Source organism: Ixodes scapularis, unplaced genomic scaffold, assembly GCF_016920785.2.
Source record: "Ixodes scapularis isolate PalLabHiFi unplaced genomic scaffold, ASM1692078v2 PGA_scaffold2__306_contigs__length_199485367, whole genome shotgun sequence".
Taxonomy (NCBI): Eukaryota; Metazoa; Arthropoda; class Arachnida; order Ixodida; family Ixodidae; genus Ixodes; species Ixodes scapularis.
In genome coordinates this window covers 196,021,799-196,047,767 of record NW_024609857.1, presented here as the reverse complement: position 1 = coordinate 196,047,767, position 25,969 = coordinate 196,021,799, and the positions used below count along the sequence as shown (strand labels likewise).

Here is a 25,969-nt window from a genome sequence, read left to right as displayed (position 1 = left end):
AGGATGTGCTCTCAAGACTTCACATGACCCATCGCGGCATTGTCGCATGCAAAAACCTGGCTTCCCAAAGCGTCTTCTGGCCTAGGATAAACCAGGACATCGAGGAGCTGATCAGCAGCTGTGAAGTTTGTCAATGCCACCAAAGAGCAAGTCAAAGAGAACCACTTCTTGACCGAGACTTGCCAATACGCCCATGGGAGAAAGTAGCCATGGATTTCTTCTACCACGGTGGCACCACTTATTTGCTTGTGGTAGCCCAGGCGAAAATCAGTCCACTTCCAGCTGGATTATGGAACTGGAAATGAGGCAGTCCAGCTGGATTCAAGCTGGACCCAGCTGGAATCCAGCTGGACCCAGCTGGAATCCAGCTAGACTGCCTCATTTCCAGTTCCATAATCCAGCTGGAAGTGGACCGATTTTCGCCTGGGAGATTATTACTCGAAGTTTGTGGAAGTCAAGAAAATGTCGACTACAACGGCATCTGCTCTTATATCAGTGCTCAAGGAGCTCTATGCGTGCCACGGCATACCAAGTGAAGTTGTCAGTGACCAAGGCCCCCCATTTGATTCTGTGGAGTATAGAAGCTTCAACAAGGAGTGGGATATCGTCCACAACCCATCGTCACCACTCTTTCCGAGGTCCAATGGACAAGCAGAAAGGACAATACAAACCATCAAGGCCACAATGACTAAGGCTCTCTCTGAAGGAAAGGACTTGGCACTAGTGTTGATGACCTACAGAGCAACGCCAAGTAACGGCCTTCCATCTCCGGCAGAAATGTTGATGGGAAGAAGAATAAGGACTTTATTACCAGCCTGTCCAAGCAGCTTGCTGCCACACTATCCACACAAGTCATTCTCCAAGCAGCTTCAAGCAAGGCAGCGTGCACAGCATAAACATGCGGATCAACATGCGAAAGAGATGCCTCCTTTTCAGAAGAACCAGCCAGTTTGGTTTTGGCATGGAAAAAGTTGGAGAAAAGCAGTTGTGACACAGGTGGGTCCAGCTCCACGAAGATACCAGGTGACATCGCCAGATGGCCAGAGCTACGCACGTAACCGCCATCACCTTCGTGTGAGAATCGACTCCAGAGAGTCCAAGCCCAACCGGAAAGCTGACCCGAGAAACCCCGACTGACGGCTGAGGACTACTATCCTCTAGACTCCTCGCCCACTGCCAGCACCTCCCTTCGTCAGTCCAATGCAACAGACTCGCCACCACAAGCTCAACCCCGCCAGACTCGCTCAGGAAGACCTGTGAAGATTCCGTCAAGGTTCTTGTACTAAACCCAGTCGGACATTTTATTTTTGTGCATTTGTTACTTGTGTGGCGGCGTGTTATATATATATCGAGATGTTAGTGGCGCCCTCTTAGTGGCGGTTTGCCCTCGTGAATAAAAGTCAGGCCTAGCTGTGTGGGACACACACATGTTGGCGGCCCGTCTGAATCCATGGGTCTGGGTCTGATTCAATCGATAACAATCAATATATAACAGCGTGCTCCCCGGAGAAGTCGGAATACATGATCGTGCGGCCCAGCGGGCTTCGCAAGAACACGACAAAACCCCCACCATACAGGATGGAGCTCACGCTTGAGGGGGAAACCCTTCCAGCGAGAGATATAACATTCGAATACTAGGAATGACCTTTCAATCCAACGGTCACAACACCGAACAGATATTAGAAGGCTAGAGTTAGCCACTCAGCAGACATCGCGTCTTATACTCCGCACAGCCAACCGTCACTCTGGGATGGGGGAAGCAGATCTGCTCCGGCTGATCCAGGCCTTCGTCATTAGCAGAGTGACGTATGCGGCTCCATACATGAGACCACTGAAACTTGAACGCGATAAACTCAATCGCATCATCAGGGGGGCTTACAAAACGGCGTTGGGCCTCCCCCCCCACCACCTCTACCGATAAGTTGCTAACCCTAGGATTGCACAACACGGTAGATGATCGAGAGACATCTCGCAATACACACGTCTCACACATACAGGTAGAGCCATTCTACAGAAACTAGGCATTCATCACGAGAGCTCATCAAGCCCGAAACACACGCTTCCACATGCCATCAGAGCCAATCTCCACATTCTTCCGCTTCCCAAAAACATGCACTGGAACACCACCCAGACCGCAGGAGAGCTCGAATAACGGCACTCCACAAACAATACGGCCAGCTTGAGGGCGTCGTGTACACGGACGCTGCAGACTATCCCCACCTAAAGGCCATGACCATGGTCGCCACCGACGGCCATGGGGTCCCCCTCTCCGGGGGCTCGATCCTAACAACCAATTCGGAAACAGCGGAAGAGGTCGCTATTGCCATAGCCCTCCTTGTCCCCAACACTCAAACAGTCATATCGGACTCTAAGCGCGCAATTCTTAACTTCGCGAGGGGCAGGGTCTCTGCAGCGCTACTCCAGAACCGTATATTGGGAGAGTTTGGCCAGTGGGTGTGGCGACGCAGGCGCCGGAGAGGAGAAAAGTAAATGAAAGGGAGGAGAGCGCCGAAGGAGCGAGAGAGAAAGAAGGGAGCAGAGAGGAGACGACCGCCATTTTTGAGCAACGCTGTCGGAGACTGGCCGGAGAAGAGCACTGCTGAGGCTACGCGTCGTCTGCTACGGGCCGACTTTTTTTTCGCCTGAATAAAAGTTCGTGGCCATACGCCGAAAAATCTTCATTTATTAGCTTTTTAACCCACCAAGGAATAACAGAATGTCATTTTCTTGCCAGAGCCAGCGATATAAAAGGCAGTAATCGAGATTTAGATGCCGATCCCACGCATTCCGCCGGGGAATGATTGAAGATGGCGGCCCTCTCCACTCAGCTGCGAGCAGCCGGGAGTTCACGCGCATGCGCTCATGCCTCTCACTCTGCGCCGCGTGCTGATTGGCTCGCTCGGGAGGAGAGCGTTACGGCGGCGAGATCATAGACTGACCAAACTCTCCCCATATAGTTGAATTAAAACTTGTGTTTGGGCGAGTTGGTTCATACTGATTTAAAAGGTTAAAAAGCGCAACACAACAAGGACAATAAAGACACGAAGACGACAGGACGGGCGCTAACTCACAACTGATTTTATTAGAAACAACACTGTCACTTTTATACACAAGATCGTATGCCAAACCCACACAGCAACCAATCACCACTCTCACAAGCAACTATCTAGAAACATTACTTCTTTCTGAAGCAAAAAGAGAGAAGGCGCGCTAACGCATTTGTCATCTTTCTTTTTGATATCAAACGCCTCTATAATCTCTCTCTCGGTCTTATCTTTTGATTTCTTTAAAAATTTTGTTTCAGCCAAAAGAGGCTTACAGTCAGCACATCGCCTGCAGTGGTTTGCCAGGTGTCCCCCCGCGTTGTTCTGCACAGAAAGATTGTGCTCGCGTGCCCTATCGTTAAAACAGCGCCCGGTTTGACCAATATAAACTTTTCCCCATCTTAATGGAATCTCATAGACAACATTGGTCACACATTCAGTGTACTGTACAGCGTGCTTTTTTGAAACTCCCACTTCAAGTAAGTACCATCCTTTAGAACTGGCAATTAATAGTTTCGAACCCAGACGCTCGCAGTGAGTGTTTGTGTGTGTGTGTGTGTGGGGGGGGGGGGGGGGGGGGGGGGGGGACAGTGCTAACATACTCGGAGCCCTCGTTTACGCCGCTTCGCAGCGGCAGACAGGGCGCCACACTACAAAAGAAAGCTAATCCGAGCTGTCTATGCAACTAGACCCATTGGCTAGTCATTCGATGAAACGTCGTGGTCTCGTTTTCATTCGCTAAAACGGCGTTCGATCAAGTGAACGCCTCCCACTTATTTCGGCTCGGCAGAGCCGCGCTGCCGCAGAAAGGCAAGCAGATCGCGAAAATCGGTCTCAAACGTGCCACGAATGTAATGTCGTATACAAGAAGCCAACAATCAAGCATTTGAAAGCTACAAGAAAGCGGTAGCGAAATATTTACTACGCAATGAACCCGGATGTCAAGGGTCAGCAGACACCGAGAACATTTAAGACAAGAAAGGTTTTCTCTTGTTTTCTTGATCGAGATGGGTTCTTGAATGTTCACGGCATCTTATCTGTTGAAGAACGGGTCGCGGAGGCTTCTGGTGAAGACATCGTTCACGATGTGCCGGTGCATTTGGACAGCCTGCCGCATCCAGCTCCCTAAAGCAACGCCGCCAACGCAGCCCCCCCCCCCCCCCCCCCCCCCCCCCCTCCTGCCTGCCTGCCAGTTCTCTCCGCGTGGTGGCGCGAGCATGCGAGACTAGAAATAAAACAGCGCGGAGTAGGTAGACTGGCTTTGGGGGCACATTGCAAAACGCCAAACCAGGGATTACAAGGAGACATGGGATGGGCATCATTTGAGAGCAGGGAAGCGGTGAGCAAGGTGAATTTGAGGATAGGTTGAGGCTAATGGATGGGGAGCAATGGGCACGAAAGGTTTTCAGCTATTTATACATGAGGAGTGTAGACACAAAGTGGAGACAGCGCACTAGGAAATTAAGAGGAAAGTTTTTGGGCTATAGCGAAGATACGGAAGAGCAAGTCTCAGTTAAGAAGAAAGTTAAGGCCACAGAAAGAGATCGGTGGCTAGAGGGAATGCAGACAAAGACTGCTCTGGAAAGCTATAGATTAAACAAAAGAGTTATTGCCAAAGAAAGCATTTATGACAATTCTAGGGGAAGCTCATTGCTGTTTGAGGCAAGAACGGGTGTTCTTCGAACCAGAACATACAGAGTGAAGTACCAGGAAATTGATACAGTGTGCACTGCTTGTGGAGAGGAGGACGAGGCGGCTGAGCACTTGATACTCTACTGTAAAGGGCTTCACCCTATGCCTACCGAAGACAACATAGATTTAATAAAGTCATTGGGTTTTAGAGACAGCGAAGGGAGAGTGGATTTCAAGAATGTAGAGATTACCAAGCAAAGATTAAGTGGATGGTGGCAGAAATCGAGAGAAAACTAGGTATTTTCTTATTCACTGATGGCAAGGGGGTTTCATAGCCTCACTTTCTTTGCACTGCGGAGTGAATATAGATTTCATATTTAAATATTCTAAGCTTAAATGGTAAAACAAAATGGCTAGGTGGCGTAAGCTACCGCCCGATCCAAAGGGCTCAGCCGTATTCATCCATCCATCCATCCATGGCGGCGCCGCGCGCAGTACATCTGGTAGTTTGAAATCTTGGGAACCACCGTGCCAGCCGACCACTGTGTTGTTGACTGTGTCAACTGTGCTCGGAACGTTCGGAACCTTTCGGAGCTCGACAAGGTTGCGGTAGGCTCACCTGTCCGTACTAGCCAAAGGGTGGGCTTAAATCCTCTTTCGTACGTACCTCGTACTCGTTGAAAACCTCGAGAAAATGGGTGAGTCCTTTGCTGTGGCTGTTGTCATTTCGTGCTGTCTGCCTGTTTGCTGCATGCAAGTCTCGCGGCTGCCAGAGCTTTGAGCGTATTCCTGAACACGGGCGTTCGCTTCCATCTTTCGGTAGCGACCTCGGTGAGTAATTTTAGCAAACCGTTACCGTTCGGCGTACCGCACTGACGGAGCCTTTGAAGCAGTGGCGTAGCCAGGATTTTATTTCGGGAGGGGTTCAAGAGCATCCGCCCCCCCCCCCCCCCCCTCCCCCCCTCAATGACGGAGGGTGAGCTCGCCGACACGGACGCTCAGGCAAAGATTAGGGAGGCGCTGTTAAGATAAAATGGGTAATGCTGCATTGTTATTTTTCAAAACGGAGCAGGTTTCATTTACAGGAATACGGGCGGCCTGGCTCACTGTTCTACTGTCATCGGCCCACCAACTTTAAAGGGGCCCTGCAATCATATTTAAGCGTCTACCTTTTTTGCGGTTTCCACGTCTCTTGGGGTTGGGGCAAGCCAGCGGGCACGGAGAGAGTAACTAAATATCAGTGCGTCATATTTTAACCGGACGACGCGGAAACCTCCTCCACCGACGAGGGCGACCCGCGGTACCGAAAGCGCGCAAAATGTGACGTCTTAGGTCCTGGGCTTGCCACTGGTCAAAGCCGCTAAGAGCTTTTTTTTAGTCGAGATACAAAATATAAGTGTCGCGAACCGTTTCAATTATGTATGAAAGTAGTTTTTGGTCACTATTTTAGATCAGAAAAGAAACAAATGCAGTTTAGAAAGTACGGAAACGAGAAATGACCCGTCGACATACCCGCCACCAAGCGGCGGAAAAAAACGGCGCATACTAGAAAAGGCTAGTGGGATGAGGCTACGACCAGGGGGGGGAAGGTGCCGCCGCTTCCAATGCACCCTCCTCAGAATTTACGGCGCTCCGTGGGGGCCGCCATGTTAAAACTTGAGACCAGTGTTGCTGCATCTGTAGGTCGTCTTTAGGTTAGAGCTGACGGAGAAAGTCTGGCCACGGCGCAACACCGATGTACGCTGGAAGCTAGAGCCGGTTTGCTTTCGTTGTTTTTGTTTGGTCGGAGAAAATCTAGCAACAACGCACGTTCAAGTTTCAACATGGCGCCGGTATTGCTTCGGCATTTCGGTTTGACCATGTTTGACGCGGTTTGCCAGCACATGTAGCGAAGACGTGACCGGAGAAGTGCCCCTGTGATGGTCCCGGAAGACGGAAAGCATCATTCGTAATCGTCGTGCGTGCTTTGAAAGCGAAGGGAGTCACAGGGTCCACGAGTGCGCAACCACAAGCCAAGGTTCACGACAGCGCTCCGTTGACTTCGGCGATCTTGTTCTGTTTGGTGCATAGAGATAGGTTTGGTGCAACACGGCGATGCGACAGAGAGTTGAAACGTTCGTGGTGTGTCGTGCGGTGCTTGGAGGTAGAATCCCATACTAACACGAAGCGCAAATTTGTTATTGTGGCGTTGAAATTCAACGGGTTCAGTTCCGTCGTCGTCAGCTGATCCGGTCCAACTGGTCCGGGAGGACGCAGCGAGCGCTTTTAAAAGTAAATCTTCCTTCGTTCCGTTTCAAAATGTGGAAGATTCTCGACGCATACCGTGAGTAAAACGCTGCGGGCGTTTTCAACAAAATTACGTCGTTTTAATTGAACAATGGACTACGGATTCTTGACCTAGACCTGCCGTTTTTATGCTTCGTGTTGGCGTTTGCACAGCGACGCACACCGCCCGAGTAGATGATTCGGTCCTGCAAACGACCGGTCATACAGAATTTCAGAGAAACATAAGTCACCACTGATATTTTCTTGTAAATCTCGTGTGAATTTGTTGCGCTCGTCATGCGGTGTGAATAAATTAGGGCAACGTTTCCTACCTGCCTACGGATGCATGAGCTGAGACCCTTTTTTACGTAGTGAACATAGCGTTTTTTCTTTATTTTGGAAAGAGGTGTTGGTGAATTTATTATGGTACAATCACTTGAGAATTCAGAAATTGGAGAGAGCGAGTATGCTTTCCCAACTTTGTCACTTTTCTCTCTAGCATTGCCCCTAGTTTCAAGTTGCAGTTTCACTAGACATACTTACTAGCAGGTACAAACTGCTCTAAAGCAGGTAAAAGGCTGGTAAGTCAGGGCGGTGCGGACTCCGTGTTTCGCGCTTTTCGCAAGGTTACTGGGTAAGTGCTTTTGCGAGGTATGCGGAATACGCAAACGATTTTGTTATGCCTGTCGATTGCGTCTCTCCAGCAAAACGAATAAGATGATCTACAAAGGCGCAATCACAAGCCAATATTTACGATAACAGTGCATTTGATTCGGTGGTACTTGTAGTTGTATTTTACCCTGCTTTCTGCAACAGCGCGTCATGACGAAGAGCTGGAACGTTCACGGTTTGTGCTGGGCTACCGGTTGACCCAGGGGCAAATCCAGAACTCCGTTTTTGTTTGTTTGTTTGTTTGTTTTTTTTTTGGGGGGGGGGAGGGGGGAGGGAAAATCTAAACTCTAAAGCAAGATAAACAGGACTCCGGTTGCGCCTTTTGTTTTAACCGCCGCAATACCACACTGCGCCGACGGCCCCTAGATGTGCGCCGCTGCGCCGACTTTTGGTTCCAACTTCTAAGCCGTGCTTTGAAACCGCCGCCGCGGACTTCAGTCTAAGCGACGGAGTGGCTCTCCGTGTGTGCGCCTGCTAGGGTGCGGCCTACCCTATTTCGAACCCTCGTCCTTGAGTACCGAGCTTCCTACCACCTAGCAGGACGGGAGTTGGTTTTATTTCGGGGGATCCACCCATGTCAAATCGCCCTCCAAGAAGGGGGCGGGGGGGGGGGTCGACTGTTTGGAGGGTAGGCGGCCGGCCCCGTCGCCTCCCGCCACCCCCTTGGGTCTGCCCCTGGATTGACAGAAGCCCGCGTCGCCCGCATCGTGAGTGCACTTGGGCTGTTGTAGTGGCTCTAGGCTGTTAATTGATGCTCAAGCCTTTCATCCGCGGCTTGCCGTCAGCTGATCCGGCTGCTCGACGGTGAGGAAGCGGCGAAAGTGACCTCTGAAGCAAATCTAAATCCTTGTTCATCCAGTTATCCGGTGTCAAAGTGTGGAAGGTGTCCAAAGTGTACTGAGGGCGGGAACTACGAGCGTTTTGCCTTGCTTTCGTAACCGAAACCAGAACAGCGAGATAACTGCCTTGCGTACTCCAAAATGATGGAAGCAATAAGTTGCCAAAAACTGTTTTTAGGGTTTCAAGCCGAGTAAACTAGACAAATATAATTAAACTTCGTTGTCTGTATGCAGGAGGACTTATATAACACAACAATACATTCTCTTTCCAAAACGAAAAAGAAAGTAAAACTTAGTCTGCCGTATATGGCAGCAACTTCTCCACTGCAAAACCTATGCTGGCAACGTAAGCGGTTTTAATATGGCAGCCTCCGCTTTGCGCCGCGTTCTCTTTCCCTCCTTCCCCCCCCTGGCTACGACCACGGTGCCGACAAACGAGGAGCGCAGAAAGGTCCCGGATATACGCGGCGGCGCTGTGGTCGTATACCGGCTCAAGAATCCGACCGGTTTCGAGTTGTAGTAACAAATTTATTCCGAAAAAGGGTGGCACTTGGCCTGTTTGGGAAGGGGCTAAAGGGGTGTTACGAGTTAGGTGCGGCGCACTATGGAGGCTTCACAAGCGAAGCTCCACAGTGCGAGCAAGGTCGTTTTTTGGTCCTGTACCGGAGTAACCCACCCCTCGTAGGAGGTCACACCTGGTGGTCGGTGCTTCTCTCTGACGTCTTTTAGTCCGTCACATTCCCAGATGAGATGTCTGATGGTCGGTGCTTGATCTGCGGAGCAGCTGCTGCAACGTGTGATTGGAGGTGGTGGGGGATCGCCTTCTTGATTGCACAGTTGGTTGTACCGCCACCTTGCCACCATGTCTTCTGTGATAGCGAAGCCCGTTCGCGCTTTAACAACAAGCACTTGGGCCCCCCGAGGTAGACCTTTAGGCAATGGATCCTCGAGGGGTGGTACATGATCTTTCAACCGGTTTTTCCGAATTTGCTTCCGTCGTCGTCGTTCTTCCTCCGGGCTGTGGTCAAGCGATGGACGGTAGATCGGCACTCCCTGCGAGCGGCGAGAAGTGCAAGCCTCGCTCGCCAGGTCGTGCGCGGCCTCGTTGTCCGCTTGACCGGAGTGCCCAGGCACCCACTGGATTTTCACTGCGACGTCTTTTTGTGCTTTTATTATGTTGCAGCCGCTTTTTATGGCGTACTCCGTGGTTCCGACTCTGGGAGGACCGATTAAGGCGTGGATAGCTGTGGAACTGTCAGTGCAGATCGTGACCGTCTTGGTTTGCTCGTTCACAATTCGGTGGTCTGTGAGAATCCAATTTACACCGACTTGAAGCGCCCGGAGCTCCATTTCGGTGGTGGAGGGTGTCTCGTTTAGGCGGTAATTTTGTAGGCGATGATAGCCGTCTTCGGTTCTCGCCACAACGGCAGCGATCTGAGTGTTCGGATTCCAGGATGCGTCCGTAAAAAGCCGCATCTCCGTGGGGTCCGTTGAGGGCTCGTTGAGTGCGCGGGCGATAGTGGCGCGCTGCGGCCCATAGCGTTGGGCGTTGGTCTTCCGGCTGAGTGGTCTGCCGTTCGTGACGGGGAAGTCCATCCACGGCGGCACGTGCGGTGGAACCTCGTCTAAAATGGCAGCCATGGTGGGGTCGTCTGAGAGAAGGAGGCGCTGCCCCTGAAGAGTGAGGAGACGGCGGTCCTGGGTTCCCTCGCGGCAATCTTGTATAATGAACCGTAGGGGTGGAAGTCTTCCGTAGCGATATAGTTCTTCCACTCGGGTGTGGCGAGGCAAGCCGGTGATCACCCGAAGGGCGGCTCGGTAGAGGGTCTCCAGTTTTTCGACTTGGGTCTTTGTCAGTTGGAAGCACACAGCTCCGTACGTGGCCCGAGACACAAGGACTGCGTACACGAGGGTGCGCGCGATTTCGGAGGTGGCGCCTCCAAATTTAGTTGAAATTCGTTTAATGATGTGCACTATCTTTTTCCAAGTGGGCGTCAATTGCTTTAACCATTCGGCTGCACCACCACGCTCGGAAATGGGTATACCAAGGATGCGTACCCAGCCTGTGTCTGATCGCTTCAGGGACGCGCCTCCAATGGTGAGAGCAACCTTGGCTTGTTCCGCCCTAGAGCCTCCCAGGAGAATGTATTGCGTCTTCTGCACAGATATCTCCATTCCTGTATCTTTCAAGTAGTCGTGCAGCGCCGCCAGCGCCGCCTGGAGTGCTGCGACTGCCGATTCGGTGTCCTCGTGATCGTCTGCTTCTGTCCAAATGGTAATGTCGTCGGCGTACAGCGTGAACCGTACGCCATGGATGAGTTCAAGCTTGCGGGCAACTCCGGTCATGACTACGTTGAAAAGGAGTGGGGACAGGATGGCCCCCTGTGGCACTCCAACGCAACTTGAGAACTGCTTCGGTTCATCGCGCCCGGAGCGGACTTCGAAGGTTCGGTTGCAGAGGAAGCTCTTAATAATATTCAGCATCCGCTTGCCCGGGTACGCCTCCTTTAGGTCTCGTATGACTGCTTCGTGGGTGACCGAGTCGAAAGCTTTCTTTAGATCCACCGCAACAAGGATGCTAGGCACGGTCCGTCTGCGTCCCCGTTTGGTACTAAGGAGTCTTCTCAGAAGGTAGATGCTGTCTTGTGTGCTCAGGTTCGGACGGAAGCCAGTCTGGTGAGGATGGAAGAAGAAGGAAACCTCCTCTAAGTGATGGTTCAGACGGTTGAGGCATAGCCGCTCAAGTAGCTTACAGATCGTCGATGTGAGTGACACCGGACGAAGGTTTGGAACCTCGTTGGAGCGTTTACCGGCTTTAGGTATGGGGGCCACGACGGCGTGCTTCATCCAAGGCGGAAGTTGGCCGCTCACCCAGATCTCGTTGACGGTATCCAAAAGGGTGTCTTTCTCCTGTGCGGGGAGGCTCCGGAGCATGGTCCAGGTGATTCCATCTTTTCCTGGTGCGCTCTGGACCCGGACTTGCTCAAGAGCAGTGTGCAGTTCGGCTGGCGTGAATGGGGTCTCGAGCTCATTTGTCTCGTCCACCGGTTCGGGTTCGTAGATGGAGGCAGGGGGGTTGCGTGTAGGTTGCGGGAAGAAAATATTAGCGGCCTCCTCTTCAAACTCTTCGTGACTCATACCCTGGGTCAGCAGCACCGTTTCTACAACTCCTCGCGTTTTTTTCTTGTCGCTGAGGGCTTGGTAAGTGCTCCATAACTTGCGGAGGCCGGTGTCTTTACCGAAGGACGCGCAGTGCTCCTCCCATCGCTGTCTACCGAGGTGTTTGGAATGGCGGCGAATCTGCGCTGTCTTGTGACGAACGTGAACTAAGTCTGCGTGGGTTTTGCCTTTCTGCAGATATTGGTCGTGTAGCTGTTCCCGAGTCGTCCAGAGGTTGAGGAGATGTTTATCGGGAGCTGGAGTTTCGGCATCCAACTCAATCGAGCGTGTTGCCGATTCTGATGCTTGGAGAATCTTTACAGGAAAGGAGGCCTCTTCCGACTCTTGGATAAATTCACGGTACTTATCCCAGTCCACATACTTCACTTTCTTCCTCCTCTCGGCCACTCGACCTTGAAGCTCAAGCCAAACGGGAAAGTGGTCGCTGCTCCAGGGGTCCCCGTTGCAGCGCCACTCTCGGATGGTCTCCTTCGTAGCCCAGGTCAAGTCCGGTGTCGTGTTTCGCTGGCCGGGATGGAGCCCTAATCTAGTAGGGTAGTCGAGATCATTTATAAGGAAGAGGTCCGCATCGTTCGCTTCTTCCTCGAGGTGCCGACCGCGCGGGGAAGTCCATCTGTAGCCCCATGATGTGTTGGCGGCGTTGAAGTCGCCGCCCACCACTACCTCGTCCAGTGGATATAGAGTGCGTAGTCTACTGAGCCATTGGTAGTTATCGCTTCGGTTTCTGCCGCTACCAGGACGGACGTAAGCGGAGGCTACAAGGAGCGCGCGGCCGCGTGCGAGATAAATGCGCACGGCCACCACTTCCTGGTACTCTGTGCCGAAACTTGTGGTGTCTATCTGACAGTGATGAATGTCTTTTCGCACAAACACCGCTGCCTGGGCCACTATGGTGGGCGGACCTTCGGAAGGGTGGTGGAGAATACTAGGTTGGAAATATCCTTTATACCCGTTTATGCCAGGTGTGATTCCTCGCGTTTCTTGGAGAAGGAGTGCGAGAGGTTTGTTCTTTAGTGTCCTTAACGCTCACTTAATTCACTCGCGTTGGCCGCGAGGCTACGGCAGTTCCATTGGAAGAGCACCGATTTACTTGGCGCGGCCATGATGGCTCTGTTGGGGAGTTACCGAGGAGGTCGTTTCTGGTTGTTTGAAGTGTTCCGCGAGGAGACGCGGCAGCTGGTTGCGGAGCGTTTGGACAATCATTTCTTGTATTTGTGATAGCGTGATGGCTTCCGCCGGCTCGGGTGTAGGTGTTTCGGTACGCCTGAGTGGAGCAGGTGACTGGGATAAACGCCGCTCGCGGTGCGTCAGCGTACGCCTACGCCCACCCTCATGGAGCTGCTGTTGGTGCTCCCTCTCTTCCTCCTGTTCTTGTTCTTTCTGGAGTTGATATAATTCCTTCAGTCGTAGCTGAATCTCACCGATTCGCGTAGTGAGCTCTTGGATCTCTTGCTTGGCGCGGGCGGACGCCTTCTTGGACCTCTTCGGCTTGCCGGATGTCGCAGTTGCATATGTCGTACCAGCTGCTGCAGTGGCACTAGTGCAAGATGCGGCGAAGTTCACCGCTTTGTGTGCAGGACTGCGGTGCGATCCCTTCATAGTCACCGGCGTAAGCGTCGCTTCCGGGAACAGTGATGGAAAGTCGGTGCTGAGGTTTAACGGCGTCGGAGATGATTCACTGAGTGGAGCAGCAGCTGCGTTGGCGGTGCGCCGGCGCGATCGGCTACGTGACCGGTGCTCCGTGCGGCTTTTGTTTTTCTCAAGTCGGCGTTCACGTTCTGGGCATTTAGGATCCGTTGCTAGGTGACCCTCCGTCGCGCACAGCGTGCAGTAAGCAGCGGGGGTTGCGCAGGCGCCTTCGTGTTGTTTCCTACCGCATGTCTTGCAAACCGCGGCGTTGGGGCAGTGTTTCTGGAGGTGACCATCTTTGTGGCAATGAAAGCACACTAGCGTTCGCGGAACGTAAGGTGACACGCTGCAGAGTTCCGTGAAGTAGCGCACCGTCTTGGGTAGTCGGGGTGTGTCGAAGGTGACGATGGCGAAATTGCTTCGTCCCATCCGTTTGACGTCGAGGACCGCGGCGCGTTCGCAGTCTACATTATCCCTGAGTAGTTCGTTAGTCCCCACCGGGTCGACACGAATAACCCCACGAGACGTACCGCGGGGTCGGAGGTGCGGGGCTTCAATTTCGAAGGGCGTGCTGTTCTCCCTCGGGATCTGGTGAAGTTGGCAAATCCGATCGGCGTGAGTGCTGTCGTATGCGGTGACCGTGATCGAGTTGCTGCGAGCGTCCATCTTGGTAGACATGTACTTGCCAAGCGATGGGTGCGGAGCGAGCTTAATTAGAGCCCTGCCAAGGTCACTTTTGGGGATTTCCGTGATCGGATGCTGGCCTCGCGGACGAATCAACACGAGGAATTTGTCCTTGGTAAGTCTTTCGGCGGTGGCAGTAGAGCACTTGGCAGGCAAACGGCGGCGACGTTGCACATAGGTCCAGCCTGCGTTGTCTTCGCTTTCAGGGGCCAGTGAAACGGAATCCTCGGTGTCGCTTTGAAGCTTCCTTTTTTTGGTCTCAACAGAGGGTGTCCTGGAGTCCTTGGGAGCATCGGTTTCCATTGCCGAGTCCATTGCGGCCGGCGTGGCAGCCGGAGCAGGAGCAACGCTCCTCGGCCGGCGTTAAGCCTAGGCGTGGTCAGGTCAAAATACGGTCGTAACTGGCACAGTTCCAGACGGATTGGGTCTAAAATTACTCGATACGTGCTGTAGTACGTTGGAAAACTCCACGTTAACAAAAGTGGGCCTACCTTGGTGGTTTCCGTCAAAAAGATCGTTCGACAAGCGGAGCTCGTGCTGAGCGCGTCCGATCGCTACCCGCCGCGTTCCGAAGGCCTTCGGCGCGGGCCCTGCTGGCGATTTGGCCATTTGGCGGTGCGTCAGCGCGAAGTGGCTCCCGTTCTGAACTGATCTTTACCCCATGTTTGCTGTCGTTTGTGGCCAATGAAATGTTATGCCGAATTACTGTTGAGTCGCGCTGCAAATGAAATACGAGCTGCCTGGCCGCCCGCTTCATACAGCCTATCCAACACGTGCTTTAGTGGCGCCCTCTCGAGCCGTCGACACGGAGTGCGGCAGCCGTGTGCGCTCGATGAGCTCACTAGTCCTCCTCTCGTTCAAGGCCACTCAAGCCAGGACCTAAGACGTCATGAAGGAGGTTATTTTTTGCTTGTTTTTGTAATTCTAATTTGCCTATAACTTTTAAAATAAAGCGAAATTTGAGAAAAGAAAAGTTGGATTAGGTTACTACGTTCAGTACGCTCAGGCTCAGTGCAAATTAAAACCCAGACAAAAAGTCATTGCAGGGCCCCTTTAAAAGCTTCATCACAACACATAACTCCCTCCGCTTTTCGAAGTAGCACTGCAATACCAACGCGTGAAGGCCAGACAAAACACAAAAATACCGGCTATACTTTCGAAAAAAAAAAATTCAACAGCAAAACAATTTTTTTCGACACTGAAAAATTGGAGCAACCGACCATGCACAAACACCAGGGGCCCATATTTAGGGCGAAGGTAATTCTGAACAATCACAAAACCAAAATCTATTATCTATTAAAGGTTTAACTAATTCATGCTACAGAACCAGATGCCGAAGGAAAGAGTGTTTTCTTGGCTAGGCTGTTTTATCTTGCAGCATGGTCCAAAGGCAGCAGCAGCATATCCTCGGGGTAAGGAAAAGTCATCAGTCCGAACTCGTCGTTCCGTCACTCGTAGAAATGACATGACGCACCACAAAGAAACTACACGCCGAACGTGGAAAGGAACTTGAATACCCTTGCACCTATGCGTAGTGAGAATATGAAGGCTTGTCCCTTCGAGTTTGGGATGCTCCGTGCAACGAAGAGATTAAGCTAATAGTAATAAGGAATTGCATCGGATGCCACCTTGACATACAAAGCAGAAAGCAAGACGGACTTCATCGCATCCGCGAGCGACGATTTTCGCAAAGTGAGGGAAACTTCGCCAAAAGTAGGGAAATTTTAGGCGTCCAATGCGAGAGGGAGAAACGTTTCTCCCTCTCTGTCCGGAGGTCCTATTTCAGAACGTCCATCGTCTCCTCAAGATCCTAGTGGCTTTGCCGTTAACAACGGCGGAAGCTGAGCGCTCGTTCTCTTCACTACGACGGTTGAAAACATACCTGAGAGCGTCCACTTCGAGTGAGCGATTGCTCGGTCTATACTTCGTTTCAGCTTAATTCCAGACGCAGCCGATGCTACAGGAGTGAACATGTGGTCCTGAACAGTGCTTGCACTGCGTGAGCGCGCGTGCTTGGCAGGGACGCTGAAAGCTTGTAGCATCGGCTACGTCTGGACCTAAGCTGAAATGAAGTATAGCGTTTTTGAACGTTGACCGCGACATTAATGTTCAAGCGGAGGACGTCCGGGATATTTTTTTCCGTGAACGCAGGCGGCTTCATTTTAATGTGTAGGCGCTTGGCGTAAATGAGATGATAAAGAGAACCTGTAAATTACATTCTAATATCACTAGTCACAGTTACCTTTTTATTCGCGGTAATTTCTAGTCGAAAGCACGTAATTCTGATCACAAAAGGTGTGCGTGAGCGCAGCGCCACCCGTTGCTTACAGTGCGATTGTTTTTTTACAATTCATTTATTATTCCTTACATCATTGACATTGTTTTATATTATCACCGTGTGTTCGTTTTATTATGTTCACATTGGTTTTATTGAACTGTGTATTTCAGTGAGGATAGTTTGTCATATTTTGCTTTGAAATTGCCATCCTTCGCCCCACAAATGTTTCGAAATATCCGTTCTCTATATATCTGACATCAAGTTCCGCATCCCATCGAGTAAATATGAATAAAGCAATATTGCATATTTTATTCATTTGAGATTTTTCTACATGGGCCACAAACAATTTTTCCGAAAGCCTATAAGTTGGAGATGATCCGTGTCTCGTGCAAAACCGACAGCGTGAGAGGGGAGCGAGCGAGCCCCGTTGGGGGGGACCCCCCAAACCCCCCCTCTGCCTACGCCACTGCTTTGAAGCATGCTTTTAAGCGCGCGCCCGGTGATACCGTGACCGCGGCCTTTTCTGCACGGCTGTGTCTACAGTGCCGTCCGGCGGCACTCCAATCGCGCCTACAAGTGCCGTCCGAAAGAGAGTCGGACGGCGCGTGTATCACTGGGGAGCTCGTTAACACAACCCCTCGCCTGCGTTCACGTCGCTTCGCGGCGACAGTATGCAGCTGCTAATTACAAAATTATTGACCCATTTGGCCCCGTCGTACACGCCGCTTTGCGGCGTCCAGCCAGCAAACCAAGCCCCGCTGAACCCCATGCACCTCCGGAAACGAAGTCCCATACCATTTCGTTTAGCGAAATTTCGGCGACAACATTCGTTTTTCCCTGTGTTAGTCGTAAAAACAATAAACGTAAATATCGGCGAATGCGTCGGCAAAATCAAATGTCCAACAAAACAAAAAAGTAAGCCCGCAGGGGATTGAACCCGGGATTCCTTGCTTATGACACTCCGCTTCGAAAAACTCGTTTTGAGAACTCGTTTTATACGAGACTTTCGGACGGCACTTAAACGCGTGACTGGAGTACCGTCGGACGGCACTTGAAGGCTCTGCAAGAGTGCCGTCGGACGGTACTCTACAGGGTGATTCAAGGAGAGGCCAGGCTCTTTAAATCGACCACAAAATTCGGTTTCTTAAACCTATCGCACGCTACGACTTTGTGCAGCGTTGCCCACAGATGGTGCATTTTTTTTTGTAAAATTTGCAAAGAGTGAACTTACCTGAGGAAAAAGTAAACAAAGAAAAAGGCTTAACTCCTATGGAAACGCAGCGACGCCACCGGTCTTCAAACAACACGGCGCCGTTTCGCACGGGAGACATGAGATGGCGCAACGAACGAGCATACGGCGCAGAGAGCAGGGGTCTTTAGCAGACAATCTTTTTGCTTCAAAAGCGGCCCCCGTTCCGCAGTCGGCGACAGTCGCAGAAACAAAAACAAGCGCAATAACAACAAGGAACTACAGTTCCTTGTCTGCTAAAGACGGCGGCTCTCGGCGTCGTATGCTGGTTCGTTGGCGGCAGCTGGCGTCGTGACCACTTGTGCCATCTCTTGTCTCCCATGCGAAACGGCGCCGTGTTGTTCGAAGACCTGTGGCTTCGCTGCGTTTCCATAGGAGCTAAGCCTTTTTCTTTCTTATTTTTTTTCCTCTAGTAAGTTCGCTCTTTACAAATTTTACAAAACAAATGCACCATCTGTGGGCAACGCTGCACAAAGTCGTAGCGTGATAGGTTAAGAAACCGAATTTTGTGGTCGATTTAAAGAGCCTGGCCTCTCCTTGAATCGCCCTGTAGACTAGTGATGGGACGAATCACCGGAGATTCGGATTCGGACAGATTCGGAAATTTCCGAACTTGCCACGACGAATATTCAATAGATTTGGCAGATTGTGGACGGCAGCACGAACCTTGACGTAAACCTCGCGAATGCGGTCAGTTGTGTATTTTTTAGGTATTGTTACTGAATGTAACCAGATTTCGTCTTGTTTATTTCAACTAATGGTATGTACTGTACTGTCATTCTAAACCCTGGCACGCGCCCAGGCCCAGCTGAGCTGACCGGTGTGGTTGACGTAGGCCTAACCAATGCACGGTCTCGGTTTCTGTGCGGTTTCGCGGTGATCGGTAAAATGGAGCGAAATGCTATGTATTATACATAACGTGGTGCAACGCACAATAAATATGTTCAGGCAAGGGAATGATCCGTCTCCTTCTCTAGAGCTGCTCATGTCTGTACCTGTAAGGTGCAAGAGCGAGATGAATGTTATTCGTCACAACTTCGACTGCGTACCGGCACTAGTGCCGAAGAAAAACGTCGCTAATTTCCACTGTCGTTTCTCCATTCTCGGCAGCAAGTCGGCCATGAAACGTTACACTTTGTATTTGATGAAAAAGGAACACAACACAGGGGTGTCCAACGCAACTTCATTGTTCGGAAACAAGCACTGTAACTAAATCGGATATCATAAACCAGAGAGGTACAAATGCAGTACAGGAGACTAATAGTACGGCGCATGGAGTTTCATATTGTCTCTCGTGTTCCTATAACAACACCTCAGTGGGCACACGTTGGAAATAATCGAATCAAACATACTCATTTGTGTGGTGTGTGCCACTACGACTGTAATTATGGGCACGAAATGGGTCTGTACCGAACAGCACGTACGGCATCAATCTTTTGCAACGATGAAAACATGCACTTGTATTTCCACGTGCACTAAGCACACCTATTTTGGTCAATATCCAAAACCGAAACCAATTTTCCCGCGATACCGTTCTCGACAAACATCCAAAATGACATAAAGAAAGCGGAACATTTTTGTTTATTACTATAATATTATATTACAACATTATTTTGTGCACTTCATAGAATTTAGTGAATTCAATATCACGAAAGTTGAAACTCATTAACGTGAGCTGGCAACCATGGCAACGCTCCGAATCTTTTCTAACTTTTCCGAATCACAGGAGATTCGGCTGCTCTTCTGAATCTTTCCGAATCTTGAGATTCGGCTCCGAATCTCGATTCAGATAAAGATTCGTCCCATCACTACTCTAGACACTACGTTTTTGCACGTCGTCAGTCATGGGACGACAGGGATCGGGTGACCCCCTTCGCTTCCCAAGAGACAACTTTTCCCAAAATCTCGACTCTGTCCTCAAACAAACATACTTTTCAAGTCTTTGAGTTAGAATGGTTGATTATTGCAGTCAAATGAAGAAACGGAGTTGGATTTGACACATTTGGCGGGCTCATGGTTGGATGGATATTTTCTTTTCTTATATCCTTATAACACAAATCTTTCGCTGAATGTTTTTCTTTTATAATTACAACACTTGTTTGGTTGGATTTTTGTTATCATTGTAACCCTGTTATCCGGAGTTTGCATGCAGTGATGTGCTCTTTTTCATTGCTGCATATCTGTATTTCGCCACCAGGGGGCCAGCGTCTTCCGGTGGACTTCCCGCGCACGCCGCGCCATTACTCTTTTTTTCTCTTGCTCCATGCAACCGCCATGAGGTCTCAACATGTAACCTAACCTGTTAATAAACAATATGTGACTACGTGACGTTTTTCCCCACCGACGCAACACTGGCGACGAGAACCAACTCACCCGTGGCGGTTGACCGAGCAAGTTACTACTACCCGGAAAACGGTGAGCGTCCAGCCAGTTCAGCTCCAAGCACACCATGTCGCAACCAACGCCGGGGCCGACATTTGGAACACTTGCTGCTTTCGACGCAAGCGTCGAATCCTGGACCAATTACGCCGAAAGGCTCGAAGCATTCTTCGAAGCAAACGCCATCGTGGACAGTAACAGGAAACGTTCAATTTTGATCACGTCGGTGGGACCCGAAACTTACGCGCGTCTGCGAAGCCTTTTGGCGCCTAAAAAGCCCATGGACGAGGCCTACGATGAAATTCTCAAGGTCTTGGCACAGCACCTTAACCCGGAGCCCTCGGAGATCTACCAGACCTACCGTTTTCAAACACGGGTTCAAGGGCCGAACGAAAAGGTGGCAGAATATGTCGCCGAGCTCCGGAAGATCGCAGACGACTGCAACTTCGGCGCTGCGCTCGAGCGGAACCTCCGCGATCGCTTCGTCATCGGACTGCGCGACAAAACTGTCAAGAAAGTGCTACTGGCTAAGCCGAAGACCTTGGACCTGAATGAGGCGCTCGGAATTGCAAGAGCTGCGGAGGTGGCAACGGAAAACGTCACCCAGCTGCCTAACGCGGCCCAACCTTTGCCGCAAACGACTGAGGTCAGCGTTATGCAGGCCACGGAAAGGAGAGGACGCTTTCAAAAGAAAACCCAGCAGAAGTCTCAGAAAACTCAGCAGAAGTCACCGCAACCTTGCATTCGTTGCGGTGACAACGCACACACTCCACCCAACTGCCCTCACAGATCGTCAACATGTTTTAAGTGCAAAAAACAAGGACACCTGGCAAGTGCTTGTCTGGCCTACCAGAGGAAGCCAGGACGACCCCAACAGTTTCACGCACACACCTTGTCGACGGGTGAAGACTATGCGGAACCAAGCGATCCGTCGCAGCATCTGTACTCTGTGAATACAGCACCGTCAGCGGTTCAACCGATTGTCAAGCCTCTCCAGTGGGGGCAAGTGACGTTAAACATGATCGTGGACACCGTCTCACCCGTGTGTGTCATCTCCAAAGACACATATAGCAAACATGCTGCTTCATGGCCTGCTCTCAGTCCAACGGACACAAATCTATATTGCTACCTTGGAAAACTGCCAGTGGTGGGAGCCCTGCACCTACCAGTAAAAAACGGCGACAAGCAAGCAAGCGGTGTCTTGTATGTGGTGGACTATCCGGACCCAATTCTGTGTGGTCGCGACATCATCCAGGAGCTACAGCTTCTGTCTGCTGAACACGTCGGCAGCCTGCTGCCCTTTGACAACAGTGTGGCAACGACCGTCAAAGAACTAAAAGAAGAGTTCAAAGACCTGTTCGAAGAGGGAACAGGCCTGATGAAGGGTCCCCCTGCACACCTCAACTTGCGGAAGGATGTCAACCCCAAGTTCCTGAAGGCACGCTCACTGCCATATGCACTGCGCGACAAGGTGGCGGCAGAGCTGGACAGGCTATGCAGCAGTGGAATCTTATCACCAGTGCCTCATGCTAACTGGGCTACCCCCGTGGTACCTGTCACGAAGGAGGACGGCGGAATCCGCATCTGCGGTGACTTCAAAGTGACTCTCAACACTGCTTGTGACTTGGAGCAGTACCCGCTTCCACGAATTGAGGATGTGTTTGCATCTTTGAAGGGTGGCTACTGGTTTTCCAAACTCGACTTGCGAGAGGCATACTGTCATGTCGCCTTGGACGAGGAATCCAGAAACGCCTGCGTCATCAACACGCACAAAGGACTGTACTGCTATAACCGCCTTCCGTACGGCATTGCCTCTGCACCTGCATTATTCCAGAGGAAGATGGAGGACATCTTTCAGGGGATCCCAGGGACTCAAGTCTTTTTGGACGATGTCCTAGTCGCTGAGGGACCACACGATTTTGGAAAGACCCTCCGGAGAGTGCTCAGTACACTCAGGGAGAATGGCATCCGCCTAAGAGAAGACAAGTGTGAACTTGGTTGCGAACAAGTCGTGTACCTGGGTCACCGGATCGATAGAGAGGGACTTCATCCATCAGAACAAAAGCTCGAAGCCATCATGAAGGCTCCAGCACCACGGAACCTACACGAGCTTCGTTCCTTCCTGGGATTTATCAGCTACTACAAAAGCTTTCTACCTCAAATGTCCCAGCTACTGGCACCACTCTACAACCTGCTCCGGCAAAATGTGAAGTGGAGTTGGGAAATCAAGGAAGATGCAGCCTTCAACAACGCAAAGCAGACACTTCTGCGGTCAAGTCTCCTCGTGCACTACGACCCCACTCAGGAACTGATCTTAGAATGCGACGGATCTCCGGAAGGCGTTGGAGCAGTGTTGTCGCACAACGTCAATGGGGTCAACAAACCCATCGGTTTCAGATCCAGGACACTCACTAGTGCCGAGAAAAACTACTCACAACTTGAAAAAGAGGCCCTGGCACTAATTTTTGGAGTAACCAAGTTTCGTGACTACTTGCATGGTAGAACTTTCACGCTTAAAACTGATCATGAACCCTTGGTAGGGCTTTTCAAAGAAACCAAAGCAACACCAAGCACCGCAGCTGCCAGAATCCAGCGCTGGGCACTCACGCTTGGGGCGTACAGTTACAGGATTCAATACAAGCCTGGGCAAGCAAACCAAAATGCAGATGCGTTAAGTCGTTTACCACTCCCACATGACCAGCCAAGAACTGAAGACAACAGATTACAGGGAGTGCATGCCCTCGACATCTTGGACACCGATCCAGTTTCTCGGAAGCAGCTAGATCTTACAACGAAGGACCCTGTGCTTGTGGCACCTCGAGAGATCATTAAGAAAGGTTGGCCAAGGAAACTTCAAGATCCAGTTCTTCAGCCATTCTGGCCGCAGAGACACACCTTCTCCTTGGACGGTCTTCTCATCCGCAGGGGGGAGAGAGTGGTTATCCCCGAGAAAGCACGAGACGCTTTCCTACAGGAGCTCCATGACACACACATGGGTATTAACGCGACAAAAGCACTCGCACGGTCAATACTCTGGTGGCCAGGTATTGATCATGCAATCGAAGATGCTCTGCGAGCTTGCACAGTGTGTCAACAGGCTGCACCGATGCCATCAGCAGTAGAACCACTAGCCTGGCCAGCAACCACTACACCTTGGACAAGAATTCATGTCGATTACGCAGGACCTATTGATGGTACCATGGTGCTCATCGTGGTTGACAGCTACTCAGGCTGGATTGAAGCACTACCAACACCAGCCGCAACTTCAGCAGCAACAGTTGATCACCTGAGAAGTCTGTTTGCCCGTTTCGGACTGCCTGTTTGCCTGGTGTCCGACAATGGAACACCATTCACTGGATCACAATTTAACGAGTTCAATCCCTGAACAGTATCCGCCATTTAAGGACTGCACCGTATCATCCACAATCGAATGGGCTTGCAGAGAGAGCTGTAAGGACGGTCAAGGATGGCTTGAAGAAACTCTCGGGAGGTTCCCTCGCCACACGTTTGGCAAGATGGCTGCTTGTGCATCGTCGCACTCCGTCGGCCACCCGAGGCCGATCTCCAGCAGAGCTGATGCTCGGCTTTGGCCCGAAAGTTCGCACGGACCTCGCCACCATGACCACCAGCGAGCCAAAGGACGACACAGAAGGACTCTGCAACCTCAAAGAAGGGAATCTTGTGTTCGCAAAGAACTACGGAGTTGGTGAGCGTTGTGTGCCGGGAGTCATCTCGAAGGTTTTGGGAAACCGTATGGCTATAGTGGAGACCCACCACGGCTCAATGAGGCGCCACATCGACCAGTTGCGCCCCCGACACCATGGCTCTACTGTTCCAGAGACTTCTGTGGATTGGCCACCGGACCCGAGCCTTTTCGACAGTATACCGGACAGCCGAACTGAAATTCGATCTACCCCACTACGACGCTCTGTGCGAACACGCAAGGCACCAGACCGGATGGACTTATAGCTAGTGTGGGGGAGTGCTGCATATCTGTATTTCGCCACCAGGGGGCCAGCGTCTTCCGGTGGACTTCCCGCGCACGCCGCGCCATTACTCTTTTTTTCTCTTGCTCCATGCAACCGCCATGAGGTCTCAACATGTAACCTAACCTGTTAATAAACAATATGTGACTACGTGACAAGAACGTTTTTCCTCACCGACGCAACATTCGTCATCATTGAAAGTGCAGCCCTCTCGCACTCTGGGCGCAAACTTATGCTAACCTATATATTTAAATGGCATAGGAGATGCTGAAGAGGAGACGAGCCAGCAGTGATTTATGGCTTTTTTTCACTCTGAGAATATGAATATCGCAAAAATTTCACCGGTAACATATTAAGAGAAGCGAGAAAAACCAAGAAAACCAATCACCGGGTGTGATGTCATACCCGGAGGCTTCAGCCAACATTACTAGATTACCTCAGTTGTAGAACTCCCGCAAAGGGGGGCATCTCCCCCCCCTCCCCCCCCCCCCCCCCCCCCCACCTCGTTTACATCAGTCCGCCTCCCGTTGTTTGATGCGCCGTCTAGATTGTTGTTGCAGAACTGTGCATTCTATAGAGCGGTGGTTCTGAGATGGGGTTCCGCAGACCCGACAGGGTCCATGGAGCCATTTTTGGGGTCCGCAAAGCCCACGCCTCAACTTTAACTCGCACCCCTCTGTTCTAAAAAAGTATATTGTTCTTTGTTATCCCTGGCTAGGTGGTGCAAGCTACCGCCCGCTATAAAGGGTAAAGCCGTTACAATCCGAGTCGTATATGTAGAGTTTGGTCATTCATTGGGAAGTATAGGAGACAATTCAGGAGGCGCCATTGGCCGAAAGCGGGCTGGACTTGTTCCAGCTCGTCTTCACAAATTTGAATGTGACCAACCAGAAGGCGGAAATAATCGGGAAGTATAGGAGGCAAATCAGGAGGCGCCATTGGCCGAAAGCGGGCTGGGCGTGTTCCGGGGCGTCTTCACAAATTCGAATATGGCCAACCAGAAGCCGGAATTAATAACCTGGCAGTGGTCACGAAAAACAAACTTAAAAGTGCATAGGAGTAACTCTTGGTAGCCGAAAATATGGTGCACGTGATGTTTCAATCACGGTCATCCAAAATCATGGTGGAAGAGTGTGACTAGCAGAACGATTAACATAATCCGTATGCCAGGCACTGAGAGCCGGAAATCTGCCGTCTGAGCGGTTAAACTCTGTCCGAGCAAAACAGAGTTAAGCGGCACATTCGTTTCTTACATCTTTCTGCATGATCGTAATCGAAACATCACATGCACCCTATTTTCAACCATGAAGGGTTACTGTATAACTCTTATGCGCTTATTAAAACCATATACTTACGATTTCAGCTGTTTCTCGCTACCGCTGCTAGAGGATTCTTTTCGGCTTCTGGTTGACCAAGAGAGCATGTCAAGCCCTGTTTCTGCGTCAGTGCATGCCCTGCCTCTGCCCACGCCTCCCATTGACCAAACTCTCTCTATACACGGCTCTGGTTACAATCTATCCACCCATCCATAGTTTTAATTGATGCTTCTCACTTCTGTTTATAACAGCTAAAAAAATGCCCACCTCAGACTGCAGCTAGTTCGAGGGGTCCCGGACACGTCCATGCTTGAGATCCACTGCTATAGAGCATGGTGGAATGCCAGCCATCATGACATATGCCATCCATAGAATACACTGCAGTTACCATAGAAGCAATCCTCGGACGGGACGCGAGCCATGGGGGCAGAGAGGGTGGTACTGCTTGTGCAAGAGCATCTAAGGGCAGTTCCCTAATTGAGCTAATCTAGTAAGGTTTGTTTCAGCTAACTTGTGCTTTGGACTGTTGGTAAGGGAATGCTTGCAGTGCTTGCGACTTTACAGATCTCTGTGCATTACGTCACATTTCTCTCCTCCCATCGAATGTGCCGGGTAGGAGGGGCTTCAGCGGTATTTTGGATGTGCTATTCTGGCTTCTTGGCGCATCAATTTGAAATATAATTTTGATAGTCGTGATCCTGGAGGCGAACGAAGATGATTTAAGTCTTTTTCCTCAAACACAGATCCGCTTCAGTTTCCCTTTAATGCACAAAGTCGGATCTTTTATAAGATCAAAGTGCCTCTTGCCTCAAATGT

The 25,969-nt window shown here is 50.9% G+C and overlaps 1 protein-coding gene across 2 annotated transcripts in view; it reads left to right on the top strand.

Moving 5' to 3' along the window:
• LOC115312425 overlaps positions 1 to 25,969 on the top strand; it is a 55,734-nt gene that overhangs the window by 8,994 nt on the left and 20,771 nt on the right. The window contains exon 1 of one of the 2 annotated variants that reach the window (XR_006078043.1): positions 5,185 to 5,374. The exons of the other annotated variant lie outside the window; for it this stretch is intronic. The gene's annotated coding sequence lies outside the window, so the exon portion shown is untranslated. Of the gene's footprint in view, positions 1 to 5,184; positions 5,375 to 25,969 lie in introns of those variants that run through there. 2 annotated transcript variants of the gene reach the window in all.